The following is an 18847-nucleotide window of genomic DNA, read 5'->3' as shown; positions in this document are numbered from 1 at the left end:
TCCTGGCACCAGGCAGGGAGCAGGCCCAGGGTCTGAGAGGTGTATGTCAGGTGGCCCAGCTGCTTCGATTTCTGAACGCAGGACACATCTGCCCACATCCGCCTTCTTCCTGCCTCTGCTTCCATGCAGCCTCCTTTCCCCAGACCCCAGCTGGAGCAGGCCTGGAGGTGACTGCTCAAGGAGAATCCTGAGGGCAGCTCCCTTTTACGTTGCCTTCCCCTCTTCCTCCTTCTTGGCTACTTAGTGACCAATGCCCTGTTAGGCTTTCCCCTGTTGTGGCTCCTTAACCAACTCCAAGGTGAGCACTCCCACCCCACCCCACCCCGCCTGTTAGAGCCTGTTTTCATCTGAGAACCAGCGGCCTCTCTTGGCCCATGCTCTCCCATCTTGGCCATTATTACAATTGATCTTGGCTCAAGATTCTAGAGAATTCTGCTCTTCCCTTCTCACAGTCTGTCTTTGTTGCCAGATAGGCATCTATCTGAATCTTGGCGGTTAAGGCTTGCAGACACACCATACTTAGTACCATGAGCAGTTTCCCAGTAAAGCCCCTGGCCGGAAGGTGCGGTTCTGCCCATGGTACTCTTGCTGACATGGTCTTCAACTACTAGAAATCACCAGCTGTCTTGTCTCATCTGCCCATCATAAAGCAGCCCCACAATCTAGGATTTGTGACTTACTACGTGTCAAGAAGCAATGTTTGCCATTCTAGACGGTTCGATGTTTACAGGAAGGATGGGCTGAGTGTGTTGTGACTGGCCAAGAGCCCTCTTGGTTGTACATTTCCCCAACTGTACATAAGGAAGTATCTGTTCCATGTCCCTTCTCCCCCTGGTAGTCACTCCAAGAGATCCTGAAAGTGACAGACAGTTACTGTGGCTCGAACCTGAAGGAAGGGCTAGTCCTTTACCCCGTCATCCCTTTACCCTGTGCCACCCAGAACAGCTGCCCTGTGATTGCTCCCTGTGAAAATCACATGCCTGTGACCGGGCGCAGAGGAAGATCACAGGCTCAAGTCTGGTGAGTCTGAGGCCAGCTCTACTGTAAAACCCTGGAGACATAATCCAGACTGCCGCAGAGGTAAACTAATAAGCTCTTAATCAGGATCAGCTGAGGAGAGGATGGGACACGCCCCCCCACCCCTGGCTCACTCAGGGTAAAGGATCTTAAACCTGAAGTGCCTGGCTGTATGGGGCTGTGGTAATTGCTCCTTGGGTTCACTTCCCTGCTGTTTGCTTTTTTTTTTTTTAATATTTATTTATTATGTATACAGCACTCTACCTGCATGTGCACCTACAGAAGAGGGCACCAGATCTCATTATAGATGGTTGTGAGCCACCATGTGGTTGCTGGGAATTGAACTCAGGACCTTTGGAAGAGCAGCCAGTGCTCTTAACCTCTGAGCCATCTCTCCAGCCCCACTTGCTTGCTTTTTAATCCCACCAGTGTACGTGTGTGTGTGTGCGCGCGCGCAGTTACATGTACATAAAGAAGCCTGAGGTTGAGGCCCAGAATCATCTTCAGTCCTCCTACCTTACTGAGGAAGAGGCAACTACTTTGATAGCTGGTCTTGCTAGCCAGCTTGCCCTGGGGACCCTGTCCCTGCCTTCAGAGGCTGAACCAGAGGGTGGACATCGTGTCCACATGGCACTTACATGATTCTAAGGACTCCAACTTTTGTTCTTACATTTGTATTGCAATTACTTTAACCACTGAGCCACCCATCCCAACCCTCAAGCACTCGCCAAGGAAAGCCATCCAGTTGCCCTGCTCCGCTGTGGTCCACACAGAGCCCTGTGGCCTGGTCATGCCCGCAGTAGGATCAGCATCAGCGCTCAGCTCTGCTGCTGGCCCTGCCCTGAGCCTCTCAGTGCTGCTGCTTGAAGCTTGTCCCTGTCTCCCTGCCTACCTATAGGAGATGCTATGAGACTGTGACAAAATACAGGGCACTCACAGCTATCCAGGGCCTCCCTGTGAGGTCTGGCTTGACGTCAGCAAGGAATCACTATAAGGCAGACCTGGTAGCTAAACCAGTGTGGCTTGGACTCAGATGTGCTCAGCTGTGCCCCCCCGCCAGCATCCCCCTACAACCTTGCTAGTTGAGCCCCTCACCCTCACCTGCATTTTAATAAGGGGTGCTACTTAGGCAGAGGCCCCTTCCTGAGTGACACTCCCAATCTGAAGACTCAAAATGCCATCCACTCACTTCTAATTTGGAAAAGCCAATCTCAGGCTTAGATCTTAAGGAAGATCTCCAAACCCTACTTCTTGTTTTGTCTTAAGAAAAGAGTCTCACCATGAGCCAGGTGTGGTGGCACACATCTTTAATCCCAGCACTGGGGAGGCTGAGGCAGGCAGATTGATGTGTGTTCAAGGCCAGCCTGCTCTACAAAGTAAGTCTAGGTCAGCCAAGGCTACACAGAGAAACCCTGTCTCTGGGGGCGGGGCCGAGGTGGGGGGGGGAACGAGTCTCACCATGTAGCTCTGACTGATCTGGTCCTAGCTACGTAGACCAAGATGGAACTCAAGAGTTCCTGACTTAATTCAGCTTGTGTGACTACTACCTGCCTCTCTCTCTTTTTCTTTCCCTCCTTCCCTCCCTCCCTCTCAACCTTCCTCCTTCTAGGAGCCCAGGCTACAGAGGGTGGCGAGTCCCCTTTGCTCCACAGCAGGTGTGCTGTCAGCAACACTGACTGACCCTGGTCAGCTAACCACCAGAGCGTGTGATCTGAAGCGCTTACTGTCCGAGCAGAGTGCCTTGTAGCAGTGCCTTACTGCAGTTTTAGACAAGTCTAAACAGACTCCCTCCAGGACCGGCGGAGGGGAAGGAGCCTATTTACCATGCCTCTGTGCCTTCTGCTGAAACCTTGTATTTCGTCTCAGATTTTCTCCACAAGTGCCTGCTTGTTCCAGCCAGGTACAAGGATTTCTTCACTAGCTGGGTGCTCCAGAAACAAGCAGTTCTCTGGGGACACCCTGGCAGCAGGAGGCATGGGGCAGGGGACCTAGCCATTCTTTTCCTGGGTGCTTTTGCTGTTTCTTCCTCCAGGAAGGAATCTGGCTGACACGGTCCAGGGTGCATCATTCCTCTAAGGGCGCCACACTTTTCTTCTCCCTCCCTCCTTGGCTGGCTCTGCAGAGTCCTGCTTTCTCCCACTCGAAGTCTTTGTCTTTGTTTTTGTTTTGTTTTGTGTTTTCAAGTCAGGGTTTATCTGTCTGTAATAGCTCTGGCTGTCCTGGAACTTGCTCTGTAGTCCAGGCTGGCCTCGAACTCACAGAGATCCACCTGCCTCTGCCTCCCAAGTGCTGGGATCAAAGATGTGCACCACCACCGCCGCCCGGGGGTCTTTGCCTTTGATTCCTCTGCCCTTGAGATTCAACCTCCGGCCTCCTCAGGTTGGGCTCTCTGGATCCTGAAGTTGTCCTCTGGCGCTTTGATTGCTCCCCCAGGAATCTAGACTTAAGGCTTAGCCATCCCCTGTCCAAGAAGCCAAGGTGAGTGTCCCCTGCAAGTTGCTCTGTCCTGTTTCCCAGCAGTGCAGACTCTGGACACACTGGGGTTGACAGGGACGTGCAGATGAGGGTGGCAGGACCTTTTGTGAGCTGCATGTTTTTTAAGTTTCTTTATGTGTGTGTCTTCTGTGGTGGGGCAGAGGGAGGTGTGCCACAGTAAATGCGTAGAAGCCCGAGCACAACCTGCAGAAGTCTGTTCCTTCCTGCACCTGTGGGGTATAAGAATCAGCTCCCATTACCAGGCTTGGCTGCAGGCTCTTGTACCTGCTGAACCATTGCTGGTCCCTAAACCTGCACTTCCATCCATCCCCTGTCCTCCCCACCATTGCTTTGTGTTGGGTCTTAATCAAACATGAGGCTTTTACTCCCAGAATCCTGTGTTGGGCCCATGCTGACTTAGGTAGGTGGCCCTCGAGTTCCATCTCCTGTCACATAAGCAAGCTCCGTCTGAGGCCTGAGTCCTAGGTCCTCTGCCCCACTTTTGAGAGCCACTGACAGCCGGGCATGGTGGCGCACGCCTTTAATCCCAGCACTCGGGAGGCAGAGGCAGGCGGATTACTGTGAATTCAAGGCCAGCATGGTCTACAAAGCGAGTCCAGGACAGCCAGTACTGTTACGCAGAGAAACTCTGTCTTGGTGGGGGATGGGGGCGGGGCAGGGACACACACACACACACACACACACACACACACACACACACACACACACACGCAGGAAGAGCCACTGGCCTGCAATTCAAGTTAAGATGGTAGGTAATTGTTGTTTTCCTCTCTGCACCTTGTATATAGCCCCAGATTTACAACAGTCAACCTGTTTACTTTGATGAGAAATGAATTTTAAAACATAAATGTAGTTAAAAAAAACAAATCAAGGGGGGAAAAGAAAGAAGAAATAGAGGTGGTAGGGATGATCCGGGATGTGAAAGTACTTGCTCTGCAAGCCTTGAGGGCCTGAGTGTGACCCCGAATTCCATGGTAGAAGCCGAGAATAATGGGCCTGAGAACGTTGTCCTCTGGCCTACACGCCTGCACGGCACCTGGACCCTTGCACTCACACGTGCAGTAATAGAAGGAAGAGAAGGAGAGGAAGGAGGGAGGAGGAAGAAGAGGGAGCGTGGGAGAAGGAAGGGGAGAAAAATGGAGAAGTTTGAGCAGCTTGAAGAAACACACACACACACACACCCGGTACTTACCCCTTAGTTATTGGTTCTCCTGGGATGTCTGCCTAGGAGTGAAGGGTTAGTGGGGTCACAGTTGGCTGGGTGCTCAGCATAGTTGAGGATTTGCGCCATCACCTCCGCAGTGCACTGTCCTCGAGTTGGAGTCCACAGAGTGTTTGGGTTCAGACTGCCAACCCAAACATAGCGCTCAGGTCACACTCAGACATAGCTGTTCTCAAATGCTGGGAAGGTCCACAGCCAAGTGGCTGGGAGCAGGCCAAAGTACTTAACCCCAGAGGCATCCTGGCATGGGCTCCTGGGCCTGTGAACATGCTGTTTGAGAGCTGCACAGAATCTCAAGACATTTAGAAATGGGGAGAGTTTGGCTGGGCGTGGTGGCGCACACCTGTAATCCCGGCACTCGGAAGGCAGAGGCAGGAGGATCACTGTGAGTTCAAGGCCAGCCTGGTCTACAAAGTGAGTCCAGGACAGCCAAGGCTACACAGAGAAACCCTATCTTGAAGAAAAAAAGAAAAAGAAATTGGAAGAGTTCATAGTATAAAGCTTCGGGGTTCTATTTATTAATCACCTACCATTTATCATCTATTGATTATCATCTATATCTATCATCTATCTATAAGCTATCTATCTATCTATCTATCCCTATCTGTAAATCATTTAAAGAGAGGGCCTTGCCAAGTAGTCTAAGCTGGACATGAACTCTGTAATCCACTGCCTTGGCATCTCAACAGCTGGGATGACAAGTCTTGAGCCACGATGCCTGGTTTGTTTTTAAAAGCTAGGCCTCTGTGTAGAGCAGGCTAGCTAGGCTTAATCCTCATTCATCCTGCTTCCGAGAGCTGGGACTGTAGGCACATGTTACCACACCTGGCCAAGAATTTGGAGGTTTCCATTCAAACCTCTAAAGATCCCACACCCTTCTATACTCCCTGCAGGCCCTGGAGAGGTGGGGCCAAGGTTCCCACCCTGCCTGCATGTTGGAATACTGAGGTTCCTGGCAGCATGCCCACTGCTAGCCACCCAGACATCCTGGCTGAAATGAGCTGTTTGGTTTTTGGCAGCAGGGTTGGAAAACTGGGAATGGGGAGGCCGGGACTTTTGAGAGGAACCGTCTGTGCTGAAGGCCTGAGGCCTCAGAGGAGATAAATTCTGGGGGCTAGAGCTGGCAGTGGAGAAGTTAGAGCCTCCTGGTTCCCTCTGGCCTTTGGGCTTTCTCTCCAGGACCCAGCCTCAGTTTCTCCTGGCCACATCTCCTACACTGATATTTACCAATGTCAATTAATCTCTTCAGAGACGCTCTGAGAGCTTCACTGAATTGGTGCTCTGTGTGTTCCATCACCCGAGGCTCTGTCTCATTTGGTTTTGTTGACAAGAGTCTCTCTATCTTGTCCAGGCTGGCCCCTAACTCCTGGGTTCAAGTGATCCTCTGGCCTCCGCCTCTCAAGTAGCTGGCTCCACAGGTGCGCACACAATAATTAGCTTTATCTCAACTTTCCCCATAGGAATGCATAGAAACTGTAGCCAGGATACGTTCAGAGGGGACAGACAGCACCAGGGCGGGCACTGTGCTGTCGGGAAGGATGAGGGAGCCAGCCAGCAGAACAGTCCTCTGGGCAGGAGCAGCCCCTGCCAGGAGTCTGTGTTCTGTGCTGTTGCGAGTCAGAGCTCCCTCCAAGGCCTAGGCGGAAGGGTGTGGCTGCCCATCCCCACAGGCAGGGACAATAGCTCCACCCCTCCTGCTGTGGCCTGTACTAGTTGTGGGGTGTAACAGGATCCATGGCTCAGAGCAGTAGTGTCACATACACTGGGGACTTGGCCTCTTGCTTTCACTCGTCCCAAATAAGAAGAGCTACAGCTGGGAGAAGTAAGTCAAAGCCAGCCCTCAGGTCTGGCCACAAAAACTTTTTCCGGACAAGGTTTCTCTTATGTTACCTTGGCTGTCCTGGACTCGCTTTGTAGACCAGGCTGGCCTTGAACTCACAGAGATCCACCTGCCTCTGGCTCCCCAGTGCTGGGATTAAAGGCCTGTGCCACCATGCCCGGCTCTTTGTGTGTGTGTTTATACAGTGCTCTGCCTGCATGTACACCTGCACACCAGAAGAGGGCACCTGATCACATTACAGATGGCTGGGAGCTACCATGTGGTTGCTGGGAATTGAACTCAGGCCCTCTAGAAGAGCAGCCAGTGCTCTTAACCACTGAGCCATCTCTCCAGCCCCCAAAACTGTTTCTTACTACAGTGAAAATGATTATACATGGAAAGCACCAGGTTGAGGTGCCTGGCTCTTTCTACGGCTGAACTCTGGGCTAGAGAGCAGAAGCTGAGGAGGGCGACTTGGGCCCTGCCAAGGTCCAAATATCTCTCTCCTTAGTTCCCGTGTTGATATCCCAACCCCCAAGGGAAAGCTTTGGAAAGGGGGGGCTCCGCAGGCGATTAAATGTGGAGCCACTCACGCTGCCCTCTTCTCAGGGCAGCACAGGGAGGGAGTGCACCAACCAGACACCAAACCCAAGAAGCCTTCATCTTGGGCTGTCCACCTCAGCTTCCTGGTGGGGGCAGTCTAAAGCATACAGAGACCAGGAACTTTTTACAAAAAAGAAGGCCACTCACATCCAGGCTGGAGGGGCTTCACCATCCCAGCTACTCCGAGGCTGCGGCTGGGGCCACATGCCATCCCAAGGCCTGCCTGGGCTACAGAGTGAGTCCTCAGCCAGCCCAGGTGGTTTGACTTGTAAGGGGATAAACATCACCTGTTCTCTCACAAGTCTTTTTCTCATCTCCCACTTGTGATCTAAACAAAAAACATGTTTATCTCTCCTTCAAAACCCTGTCTCGGAAAAAAAAATTTAAAAAAAGTCATAGGTCAGGAAGAATGAAGCACTCATATCACAGGTGATTTCCCTTAAAAATATCCCAATTTTTAAAAATCAAATTTTTCTTTTTCTTTTTCTTTCTTAAAGATTTATTTATTATGTATACAGTGTACTGCCTGCATGTGTGCCTGCACATCAGAAGAGGGCACCTGATCTCATTATAGATGGTTGTGAGCCACCATTTGGTTGCTGGGAATTGAACTCAGGACCTCTAGAAGAATAGCCAGCGCTCTTAACTCTGAGCCATCTCTCCAGCCCCCCAAAAATCAAATGTTTAAAAAGTCAAATTAAAGCTGGGTGTGGTGGCGCACGCCTTTAATCCCAGCACTCGGGAGGCAGAGGCAGGCGGATCGCTGTGAGTTCAAGAACAGCATAGTCTACAAAGCAAGTCCAGAACAGCCAAGGCTAACACAGAAAGACAAAAACAAACATATGATTTTTGTTTGTTTTTAAGTTTAAAGTTTTTCAAGGCAGGGTTTCTCTATGTAATAGCCTTGGCTGTCCTGAACTTGCTTGGTAGACCAGGCTGGCCTCGAACTCACAGTGATCCATCCGCCTGCCTCTGCCTCCCAAGTGCTGGGATTACAGGTGTGCGCCACCACACATGGCCTAGTTCTTTTTTAAAAAACAGTTTTTGTGTAGAGCTGGAGAGGTTGCTCAGTGGGTAAGAACACTGGCTGTTTCCACAGAGGACCTGAGTTGAGTTCTCAGCATCTAATTTGGGCAACTTAACAACCACCTGTCAGTCCAGTTTGAAAGGATCTGATACCCTCCTCTGACCTCAGCACTTACCTGCACACACAGGCATAAATTAATCTGTTTAAATGGAGCATGTTGATATATGTGAGCGTGGGTGTGCTCATGCCACAGTGTGCCTGTGGAGGTCAGAGGACAATTTCCTGCCTACACCAGGCTAGCTGGCCTCTAAGCTTCTGGAGTCTTCTGTTTCCCATCTCGCTGTGGAAGCCCTGGGGATTTTAGATGCAAGCTACCCTGGCTGGGTTCTGGGGATCTGACTTACGAACAGCAAGCGCTTTACCCATTAGGTCATCTCCCCAGCCCAAAAGTCTTTAAAGACTTGTATCTTGAAAACTAAGTGAAACATTTCTTCTTAATCAAATTCAATCTGATATGAGTGGCCACCCTATACCGCCACCTAGTGGCAGCATACTAAAGTCACAGGTTTGGTTTGCATCCAGATGCACAAACATCGCAAGCCCCACTTTTTGGACATGACTGGAGGTTTCAGAGCCAGTCCTTTTCCCGGTTGCTAAAGCCTGCTTCCCCTAAATGAGCTCCCAAGTTCACAGCTGCTTTTCCGTCCTTCCGTCCTTCCTTTTTTCTTTTCCTAAGCCACAGTCTCCAGTTTCCAGCCAGGAGGCCCAGAGCTAAGCCCCTCCCCCAGCCCGCGGCCAGGCTGGGCTGAAGAGAGCTCCGGATAATGGCTCAAGGGTGCAGATGCTACCCTTGGGCTGCTGTGGGTTTGAACTATGCTGACCATGTATTGGATGTGAGCCTCTAGAGCACTCAGAGCCTCAGTTTCCCCCAGATAAAAAGGAGAACCAGGTCTGGACTTAAAGTGAGCTTCTTTGTTCATTCTGTTGTATATCTGTCTTCTTGTTCTGTGGCTGTGAAAAGAAACCATGACCAAGGCAACTCTTTTTTTTTTTTTTTTTTTTTTTTTTTAACAGAAGAGGGCACCAGATCTCATTATAGATGGTTGTGAGCCACCATGTGGTTGCTGGGAATTGAACTCAGGACCTTTGGAAGATCAGCCAGTGCTCTTAACCTCTGAGCCTTCACTCCAATGCCATCTAAGGCAACTCTTTTTTTTTTTTTTCCCCTTTCTGAGACAGGGTTTCTCTGTATTATCTTGGCTATCCTAGACTCACTTTGTAGAGCAGGCTGGCCTCGAACTCACAGTGATCCGCCTGCCTCTGCCTCCCGAGTGCTGGGATTAAAGGCGTGTGCCACCAACGCTCGGCCCAAGGCGACTCTTAAAAAGAGCATCTAATTGAGGGCTTGCTTACGGTTTCAGAGGGTTAGTCCCTGATCGTCATGGTGGCTGAGTAGGCTGTCCTGAAAGCAGGCGTGATGCCGGAGAAGCAGCTGAGAGCATTACATCCTGATCCACAAGCAGGAGGGAGGAGGGAAAAAGCATTCCTGATGATGGCTTTTGGCTTGTTTTGTTTTGTTTTTCGAGACAGCGTTTCTCTATGTTATCTTGGCCATCCTGGACTCGCTTTGCAGAGCAGGCTGGCCTCAAACTCACAGCTTCCCGAGGGCTGGGATTAAAGGCGTGCACCACCAAGACGATAATAGCTTTTGAAACCCGGAAGTCCACCCCTAGTGACACACCTCCTCCAACAAGGCCACACCTCCTAACCCTGCCCTAGTAGCTCATCAACTCGGGGCCAGTCTCATTCAAACACCACAGCTTCCTTTCCTTTTTTTTTTTTTTTTTTTTTTTTTTTTTTTTTTTGAGACAGGGTCTCTCTGTGTAGCCTTGGCTGCCCTGGACTCGCTTTGTAGACCAGGCTGGCCTCGAACTCACAGCGATCCGCCTGCCTCTGCCTCCCGAGTGCTGGGATTAAAGGCGTGTGCCACCACTGCCCGGCCTCTTATAAGACTGGGCAGGAGGGTTCAAGAAATGCTGGCAGGGAGCACCACAGGCCAAGCACCCTGTAGGAGTCTGCTCTAATAGCCCCTTGTCTGAAATGCAGAGTCTATGCCCCCTCACATCTGCCTCCGGGCCCCCCTCCCTGTTGCCGACCCTCCAGACCATCTCCTAACGCCTTAGCTCAAAGTAGTAAGGACCAAACAAAGGCTACCCACCGCCTGCCATTTACAGAGCAGCCCACCCCGCCCCCCCCCGCCCCCCCCCACATGACTCACCAAGGGAAGGGAAGGCCTGCAGCTGGTATCCCCAACCTTGGATGCCCTGAAACGGGGAACACCAGCCTTTCCGCCATTGCTGGTGCCAGGATCCTGGGCAGCCCTGGGGAAGTCACACACTCATTTGAGCCTTGAGTTGCTTGCCTCTGAAAAGGGACAGAGAGTGGCTCTTCAGTGGCTGAGCGGGCCAGTCCAAATCCCTCCCTTGCATCCTTGGGGACATTTGGAGGAGGGGCTGCTTTCCTAGTGATGAGAGTCCATGACGCACCCCCAACACTGGCTGTGGGCCGCCAGCATTCAGTGCTGTGTTATCACTACCTCCCCCAGTGAAGCAAATTCAAAGTGAGGTCACCATGGTAACCCAGACGTTTAAAAATGTGACTGAAATTTGAAAGCTCTCCAGTATGTCCCAGACAATCACCTCACGGAGGAAAAGAAGGAAGGGGACCCCAATCCCACTGCTTGGTCATTTCCATTGGGGCCTGGAACCATCTACAAAGAAGGGGTCATGTGGGTCCAGAGCAGAGCTGGAAATGGCCTTGGGGGACTCCAAAACAAGGCCTGGACAGAAATTCACTGGCTTCTAGTACCAGCTCTGTAGCCCATGACTGTTTTCTTGCCCTCTCTGGGCCTCCAAGAAAGCCTCACCCAAGAGTCTTTCTTCAAGGACCAGAGAGATGCCAGACTACAGTTAGTAAGGAGAGGGACTGGGCAGGATGGGGTTCTTGAGATGCCCTGGAGCTGTAGGCCCTGCTATTTGGAAGGCTTGAAACAGGAGGATTCCTAGTTGGAGGCTCGTCTGGGCCATAGAGCCTTTAAGTCCAGCCTGGACCACTTAGTGAGCCCCTGGCACAAAATAAAATATGAAAAGTGAGATAGGAGTTTCCACTTGATGGAGGGCTGGCATAGTGTGCGCACACAGGCCTGGGTCCCATCCCCAGCATCACTCAGACCAGGCATGGTATAGCACCTGTGTGTAATCCCACCTGGGAGGTGTTAGGTCTCAAACCTGGGACTAATGGCTAATAGAGGTGCCTATTTAACAGATCGAAGCTGACCTGGCTGCCAGATTCTCCCAGCATCCCTCAGTCCCTGTCTGTTGCAAGGTATGGCTAGCATACTCTACCCTCTAAGCTTTTCCAACCCAGGGGCTGGGCTGCCCTTCCCGCAACTGCCATTCCCTATTGTAATCCAGCCATTTTGGTTACCCAGCCTTTGGTCTAACCCTTTACCCTCTCGGCCTCTTGGTCAGGGACTCTTTTCTTGCTCTCCCTCTCCTCCTCCTCTCATGGTCCCTGTCAGTCCACCAGACCATGTTCAGCCTGGGCTCCTCCCTCTGCCTGCTTTCTCCCTTGTATCTTATAAAAATATTCTCCACACTCTAGTAGACATGACTCCTTTTATTTCATTTTTTTACTCAGGAGATGCAGGCAGGTGGGTCAGAAGTTCGGAGTCACCCTTGACTATATAATGAGTTCAAGGCTAGCCTAGGCTACATGAGACCTAGCTCAAAAAACTAAATAATTGAGGCCAGGCGTGGTGCCGCACGCCTTTAATCCCAGCACTCGGGAGGCAGAGGCAGGCGAATCGCTGTGAGTTCGAGGCCAGCCTGGTCTACAAAGTAAGTCCAGGATGGCCAAGGCTACACAGAGAAAAAAAAAAAAATTAAGTAATTGCAACTTAAAAATGAGTTTAAAAAAAAGGGGGGTGAGGGAGGACGGTGTAGCTCAGTGGTAGAGCACATAGTGCTGGCTCCACCCCAGCACCATGGCAACAACCATGACAAACGAGCACTAGCTTAACAGTAGCGTATTGGCGACACCTGTTCAGTATCTTATCCTCTTCCACTGTCCCTGACCCCATGGGGCATGGGAGCCTGGCTTGGGTGGGGGGGGTCTGGTGTCTATAGTGCAGGTAGTTTTGAGGAGTTAGGATGGAAACAGGCTGCTGCCCCAGCCTTGCCTCTTCCTCTCACTGCCCCTTGGCCCTGGTTGCCCTCTCACAGTAGGGGCATGGAACCGCAGAGCTGCCGCTGGTCCCTGCAGCTCCCACCCACCCCACGCTGTCCACTGCCAGCCCCGGGCAGGCCTTTCTGAGACAGAATGAGGCCAAGCCCGCCAAGTGATAGATAGAGTTAATAACCATTGCCACTGGCGGCCCTTTGCTGTCCTAGGTCCGCCGGGAGCTGAGTTGGCCTGGCTAGCCGGAAGGGTGACACAGGCACGGAGGTGACCCTCTAGGAGCCCAGGGCGGCCCTGCGCTGAGCTCTGAGCGTGTGGGAACCCTGGTCTTGATCTCTGCCTGTGCTTCTTGGAGCTTTGGTCATTCCATCCATAAGGTGGGTAGATGACACTGATACCTGTTATATACCAGCCACCGGGCCAGGAGCAGGCATGGCCTCATCGTGTGGCTCTCTGTGCGCTCCAGGAGCCAACTCGTAACAAAGAGCCAGTAGTTAGGTCCCTCGGGCAGTGGGGGAGTGAGATAGAGATGGAGGAGACCGCTAGGGGGTGCACTAAGGACCAAGCTACAAGGCTCGCTAAAAGCTACAAAGCTACTCTGGGGCTCCACTCTGCTAGATACAATTGGGGGGGGGGGGGGGCAGAGGAGAGAAAGGAAAAAAGACTGCATGACGAAATGGAAGAGCCCATGAGTGACAGCTACCCAAAGGTCCATGACCCAACAAACAGAGCGACAAAAGGTGGTCTGTCGCCGCAGTGGAAAAGTATTAGTCCATAAAAATGACTGGAAGATACTACAACACGGAGAAGTCATGAAACGTACCAAGACAAAGAGCCAGCCACAATAGGCCACGTAGTATGTCATTCTTTTTTACCTGAGCTGCCTGGAACAGGTACATCCACAGATGTAGACTGTACATGGATGGTTGCCAGCAGACGGAGGGAGGACAGAACTAGAAAAGAACTGCCAAAGAGCTTGAGGCGTCTGTCTGGGGTGCGGGAGGAAATCGGGTGTGGTGGTTGCGAAAAGGCATGGCCCCCACCCATAGACTCACGCCTTTGAATGCTAGCCCTTAGGCAATCGCGCCATTAGGAGGTGTGGCCTTATTGGAGTGGGTGTGGCCTTAATGGAGTGGGTGTGGCCTTGTTGGAGGAAGTTAGTCCCTGTGAATCGGCCTTTGAGGTCTACTGTGCTCAAACTAAGCCCAGTGTGACCGGCAGTCCCCTTCTGTCAAAATGTAGAGTTCTCCAGCTTCTCCAGGGCCATGTCTGCTTCTTTACCACCATGCTTCCCGCCATGACGATAGTGGACTAAAGCCTCTGAAAGTGTGAGGCAGCCCCAGTGAAATAGTTTCCTTCATAAGAGTTGTTGTGGTCATGGCATCTCTTCACGGCATCGGAAACTCGTAAGACACGGGGATGATAATCAATCCAATGTTGTGAATATACTAAAAGCCAATGAATTGCATACTTAAAATGAGAAGGTGCAGGGGCTGCAGAGGTGGCTCAGTGGTTAAGAGCTCTTCCAAAGGTCTTGAGCTCAATTCCCAGCAACCACATGATGGCTCACAACCATCTACAATGAAATCTGTTGCCCTATTCAGGCCTGCAGGTGTTACATGCAGGCAGAAAACTGTATACTAAATAAATAAGTCTTTTTTAAAAAGGGGGAGTGGGGCTCACAGGTTAAGAACACTCACTGAACAAACAAGAAGACTTGAGTTCAGATACCAGGACCCATGGAAAAAACTGAGTGCAGGTGGTAGTGGCACACCTTTTTTGCTTTTAGGTTTTTTTGTTTGTTTGGTTTTTTTTTTTTTTTTTGAGATATGGTTTCTTTTGTGTAATCCTGGCTGTCCAGGAGTGCTGACCTTTGGGAGTGCTGGGAATAAAGACATGTGCCACCTTGCCCAGCTGGAGGCAGAGGCAGGTGGATCTCTGAGTTTGAGACCAACCTGGTCTACAGAGTGAGTTCCAGGACAGCCAGAGCTACACAGAGAAACTCTGTCTTGAAAAACAAAACAAAGCAGGGTCTAGCTACACGCACCTGTAACCTCAGTGCAGGGCAGGGGCAGGTAGGGGGCGTCACTGAGGTTCACTGGCCAGCCAGCCTAGCTGAAAAGTGGCCACTTCTGGGTTCATAATAAGGTGGAGGATGATAGAGAGGGACACCCCTTGTCATATTCTGGCCTCTCAACTCTGTCCATGGGCCTCTACCACATATATATGTATGTATATGTATATATATATGTATATGTATATATACACACATATATATGCACACATACAAAATAAATTAAGGAAAAAAATCTGCCAGGCATGGTGGTGCACTCCTTTAATCCCAGCACTCGGGAGGCAGAGGCAGGCAGATCACTGTGAGTTCGAGGTCAGCCTGGTCTACAAAGAGAGTCCAGGACAGCCAAGGCTACATAGAGAAACCCTGTCTCAAATAGCCAAAACCAAAACAAACAAACAAAACCCAATAGCAGCTAACAGTCCCCTCCACACCCCCCTAAGAGTCACTTGTCCCTCACACGCAATGCGAACAATCTTATCTCCGTGCCATCATTTCTTTGGAACCAGCCTATCACTTGGTCCAGGAGCCCTTGAAGGGTGAAGTGATGTGTGGCTGCTCCAGAGAGGCCAGCCACGGCAGCTAGCTACCCTAAAGCCTTCGGTGCCATTGCTTAGGCTGGGCAGAAGCAGGCGATCCCTGTGAGTTCGAAGCCAGCCTGGTCTACAAAGTGAGTCCAGGATAGTCAAGGCTACACAGAGGAATCCTGTCTCAAAAAACCAACCCCCCCCCCTCCAAAAAAAAACTACTGCTGTAAGGACGGAGCCAGGCAGGGAGGGTCCCACCCAAGGTCCCAGAACACTTCCTGTTTTTATCATTACTTCAGTTATGGCAGACAGTTGTTACCACAAAACCACAACACCAAATCCACTGGCTTCTCTTGGCCGACTCAGTGCTGTCTAGATTCTGTCCCTGGTCTTTCTCTCCAGGCCCACAGAACAGACCCCCATGTCAGGGAAGTGAATGAGCCTAAAGCCTTGCTGGGTCTGTGTAGCTGTGCCTGTGTTGGGTCTCTCTGCAGCTGTGACTGTGCTGGGTCTCTCTGTAGTTGTGCCTGTGTTAGGTCTCTGCAGCTGTGCCTGTGCTGGGTCTCTCTGCAGCTGTGCCTGTGCTGGGTCTCTCTGCAGCTGTGCCTGTGCTGGGTCTCTCTGCAGCTGTGCCTGTGTTGAGTCTCTGCAGCTGTGCCTGTGCTGGGTCTCTGCAGCTGTGCCTGTGTTAAACTCCTGTATGCCAGCTCCTAAAGGGGGTACACAGGCCCTGCCCTCAGGGAGCAGGGTACAGTCTAGCAAGGAGACAGATGTCTGGTGAGCCAGTTAAGAACCCAACACAGCAGCCAGGTGTGGTGGCACACGCCTGTAACCCCAGCATTCGGGCGGCAGAGGCAGGTGGATCTCTGAGTTTGAAGCCAACCTGGTCTACAAAGTGAGTTCCAGGACAGTACCCAGAGAAACCCTGTATCGAAAAACCAAAACAAACAAACAAAAAACAAAAACAAACCCAGCACAGCCGGGTGGTGGTGGTGCATGCCAGTAATCTGGGAGGCAGAGGCAGGCGGGTCTCTGAATTCAGAGCCAGCCTTGTTTACATAGGAAGTTTGAAGGGGCTGGCGAAATGGCTCAGAGCACTGGAAGAGCACTGACTGCTCTTCTAGAGGTCCTGAGTTCAATTCCCAGCAACTACATGGTGGCTAACAACCATCTATAATGTGATCTAATGCCCTCCTCTGTCATAATAAAAAATAAATAAATCTTTAAAAAAACAAAAAACAAACAAACAAAAATCAGCCTTTAATCCCAGCACTTGGGAGGCAGAGACAGGTGGATCTCTGTGAGTTCAAGGCCAGCTTGGTCTACAAAGTGAGTCCAGGACAGCCAAGGCTACACAGAGAAACCCTATCTCAAGCAAAACAAAACAAAACAAAAAAGCAAACAAAAAATTAGTCAATTAATTTTTTAAAAAAGTTTAAAGCTTGGCGCTGTGGCGCACAGCTGTAATCCCAGCACTCGGGAGGCAGAGGCAGGCAGATCGCTGTGAGTTCGAGGCCAGCCTGGTCTACAAAGCGAGTCCAGGACAGCCAAGGCTAACACAGAATAACCCTGTCTCAAAAACAAAACAAAACAAAACAAAACAAAACAAAACAAAAACCAAAAACCAAAAACCAAAACAACAGCAACAAAAAAAGAAGTTTGAGGCCAGCCAGGCTTACTTTCTCAAAAAATAAAACTGTCACACCATGACTAGGTCCTTATGCACACACTAGCCTGCACTGAGAGAGGCCTGTTTCCTCTCTCTCTCTCTCTCTCTCTCTCTCTCTCTCTCTCTCTCTCTCTCTCTCTCTGGAATAACTCTCAGTAACTGCAAACAGGCTCAGGAGAGAGTACTGGCTGCTGTGAACTATGCTTGTGTTTCTTGCATGTGTGTGTGTGTGTGTGTGTGTGTGTGTGTGCACCTGTGCACAAACAGGGGAAGTGACCTGGCCCTAGTGCTGAAGGAGGACACTGACACTCCCCCCACCCACCCACCCACCAGCCCTCTCACCTGAGCAGTTGGTTGGAGGTACTGGGGAAGGTGTTCCTTCTCATCTTCAGGGATAGCGCTGCCCACCCTTCCACTGCAGAGCACCATGGGATATCCCATGGGCAGGAAGAAGTACCACAGCATCTACATGAGAACAGCATGGCCAGGTGGACAGAAGAGCAGCTGGGAGAGGGTGGGGTGGTCTCAGTCCTTTTCCAAGCAGACATTCTGGGGTTCCTTTTTCAGGGGCTTCCAGTGGCCCCGAGATAAGGTAGGACTGCTGGAGATTGGTCAGGGGCTATGTATTTAATTAATTACCAGCACCCCGCCCCCAAGATCTGGTTATACCCCAGACAAGCATATTCTCAGGCACACCATGTGATGATTGTGTAACTTCGCCCCCAGTTATCCCTGATTGGTTAATAAAGTTGCTGGCAGCCTGAGCTGGGCGGGACAGAGGTAGGCGGGGTTTAGGAGAGCAAGTCGGAGAGAAGGAAGTCCCACGGGGCAGGATGAGCTGTGAGCGCAAGCTCACGAGGGCAGACTGCTGGACCAGAAGCTGCCGGAGACAGGACGACTTATTGGCAACTAATTTGGGATGTGTAGCTGGGAGATAATGAAATATTTTAGAGGGTTGAGATCTGCCTAGCTCCAATGCTGTAAGCGTATAAAATCAGTTGGAGTAGCTCTGTGTCAATTATTTGGGAAGCAGCCGGGGTAGAGAAGCCCTCTAGAGACTAATGTCCCCTGTCTACACACAACACAACACAGGACAGAGATAGAAAAAGCTCACGGGGACACAGAAAAGAAGGCGCCCACGAGGGAGTGAGGTACACACACACACACACACACACACACACACACACACACACACAGAGCCTGAATTTTCTGCCTAGAACTGAGATGGGACTCCACAGCCCTGACTAGAGACACTAGACGTGTAGGAATGGCTCCACTCGACAGAAACCATGCTGCCTACAAAAACCAGTAACAAGATGAAAGGGTTAGTGAATGTGCTTAGGATAAAACATGCCTTTTGGGACTGGAGAAATAGCTCAGCCGTTAAGAGCACTGGCTGCTCTTCCAGAGGTCCTGAGTTCAATACCCAGCAGCCACACGGTGATGTAGGGGCAAAATCAATGCCATATCCTAGATGTAATTTATATTCTGCATTTAATACCATGTTCTGTATGAGAACTTGTCTCCTTCTCCGCCTCCCCTCACTGGGTGGACAAGGTTGCACCACACCCGGGCTGTCCCATGTGAGCTCTGAGGACTGCACTTCACAGGCTAAGCTATCTCCCTGGCCCTGTTTCTGGTTTTATAAGGCGGAGTCCCAGGTAACACAGGCTGGTTTCGAACACTCTCTCTCTCTCTGTGGCCTGGTATAACTTACTGTTGTCTTCCAGCCTCAGTTTCCCCAATGCTGGGATTAAAGGTCTGTGCCACCATGCCAGCTTCACACCGATTTTCTATTATGCTGGAGATGGAACCGAGTATTCTGTGGACTCTGGGTAAGCACTGCACTACATGAACCCCGCCCTGGAACATAACCTCTTGGTATGGCAAACAGTTTGATCTTTTTTCACTTTGATCCATCCCTTTGCTGTGGCCACGCCTCTTCCTTCCATCAGCCTCCCCCAAGCTGTGCAATCCACCCTATAGCTTCATTTATTTAAAACCCTTTTGGGGGGGGGGGCTGCAGAGATACTCAGCAGTTAACAGCACTGGCTGCCCGACCCCGACCTGAGCTGACCCGCAGGGCATGAGAGCAGGCGAGCTGACCCTGCCTCCTGCCAATGGCGGCACTGGGCGGCCTCGCTGGAGCTGGAG

General features: G+C 51.1%; 1 long non-coding RNA gene across 1 annotated transcript; it reads right to left on the bottom strand.

Moving 5' to 3' along the window:
* Positions 1–24: 24 nt before the first annotated feature.
* Positions 25–17377, bottom strand: LOC311601050. Its single transcript, XR_014780440.1, has 4 exons — positions 17036–17377; positions 10463–10608; positions 4706–4859; positions 25–3722 (listed from the first exon to the last, which is right to left on the bottom strand). It is a non-coding gene; the product is annotated as an uncharacterized lncRNA (long non-coding RNA).
* Between the last annotated feature and the right edge of the window lie 1470 nt (positions 17378–18847).

The sequence above is a fragment of the Acomys minous genome, assembly GCF_964271855.1.
Source record: "Acomys minous genome assembly, chromosome: 6".
Taxonomy (NCBI): Eukaryota; Metazoa; Chordata; class Mammalia; order Rodentia; family Muridae; genus Acomys; species Acomys minous.
Note: the sequence above shows the minus strand (reverse complement) of the source record. Positions and strands in the feature narration are given on the sequence as shown.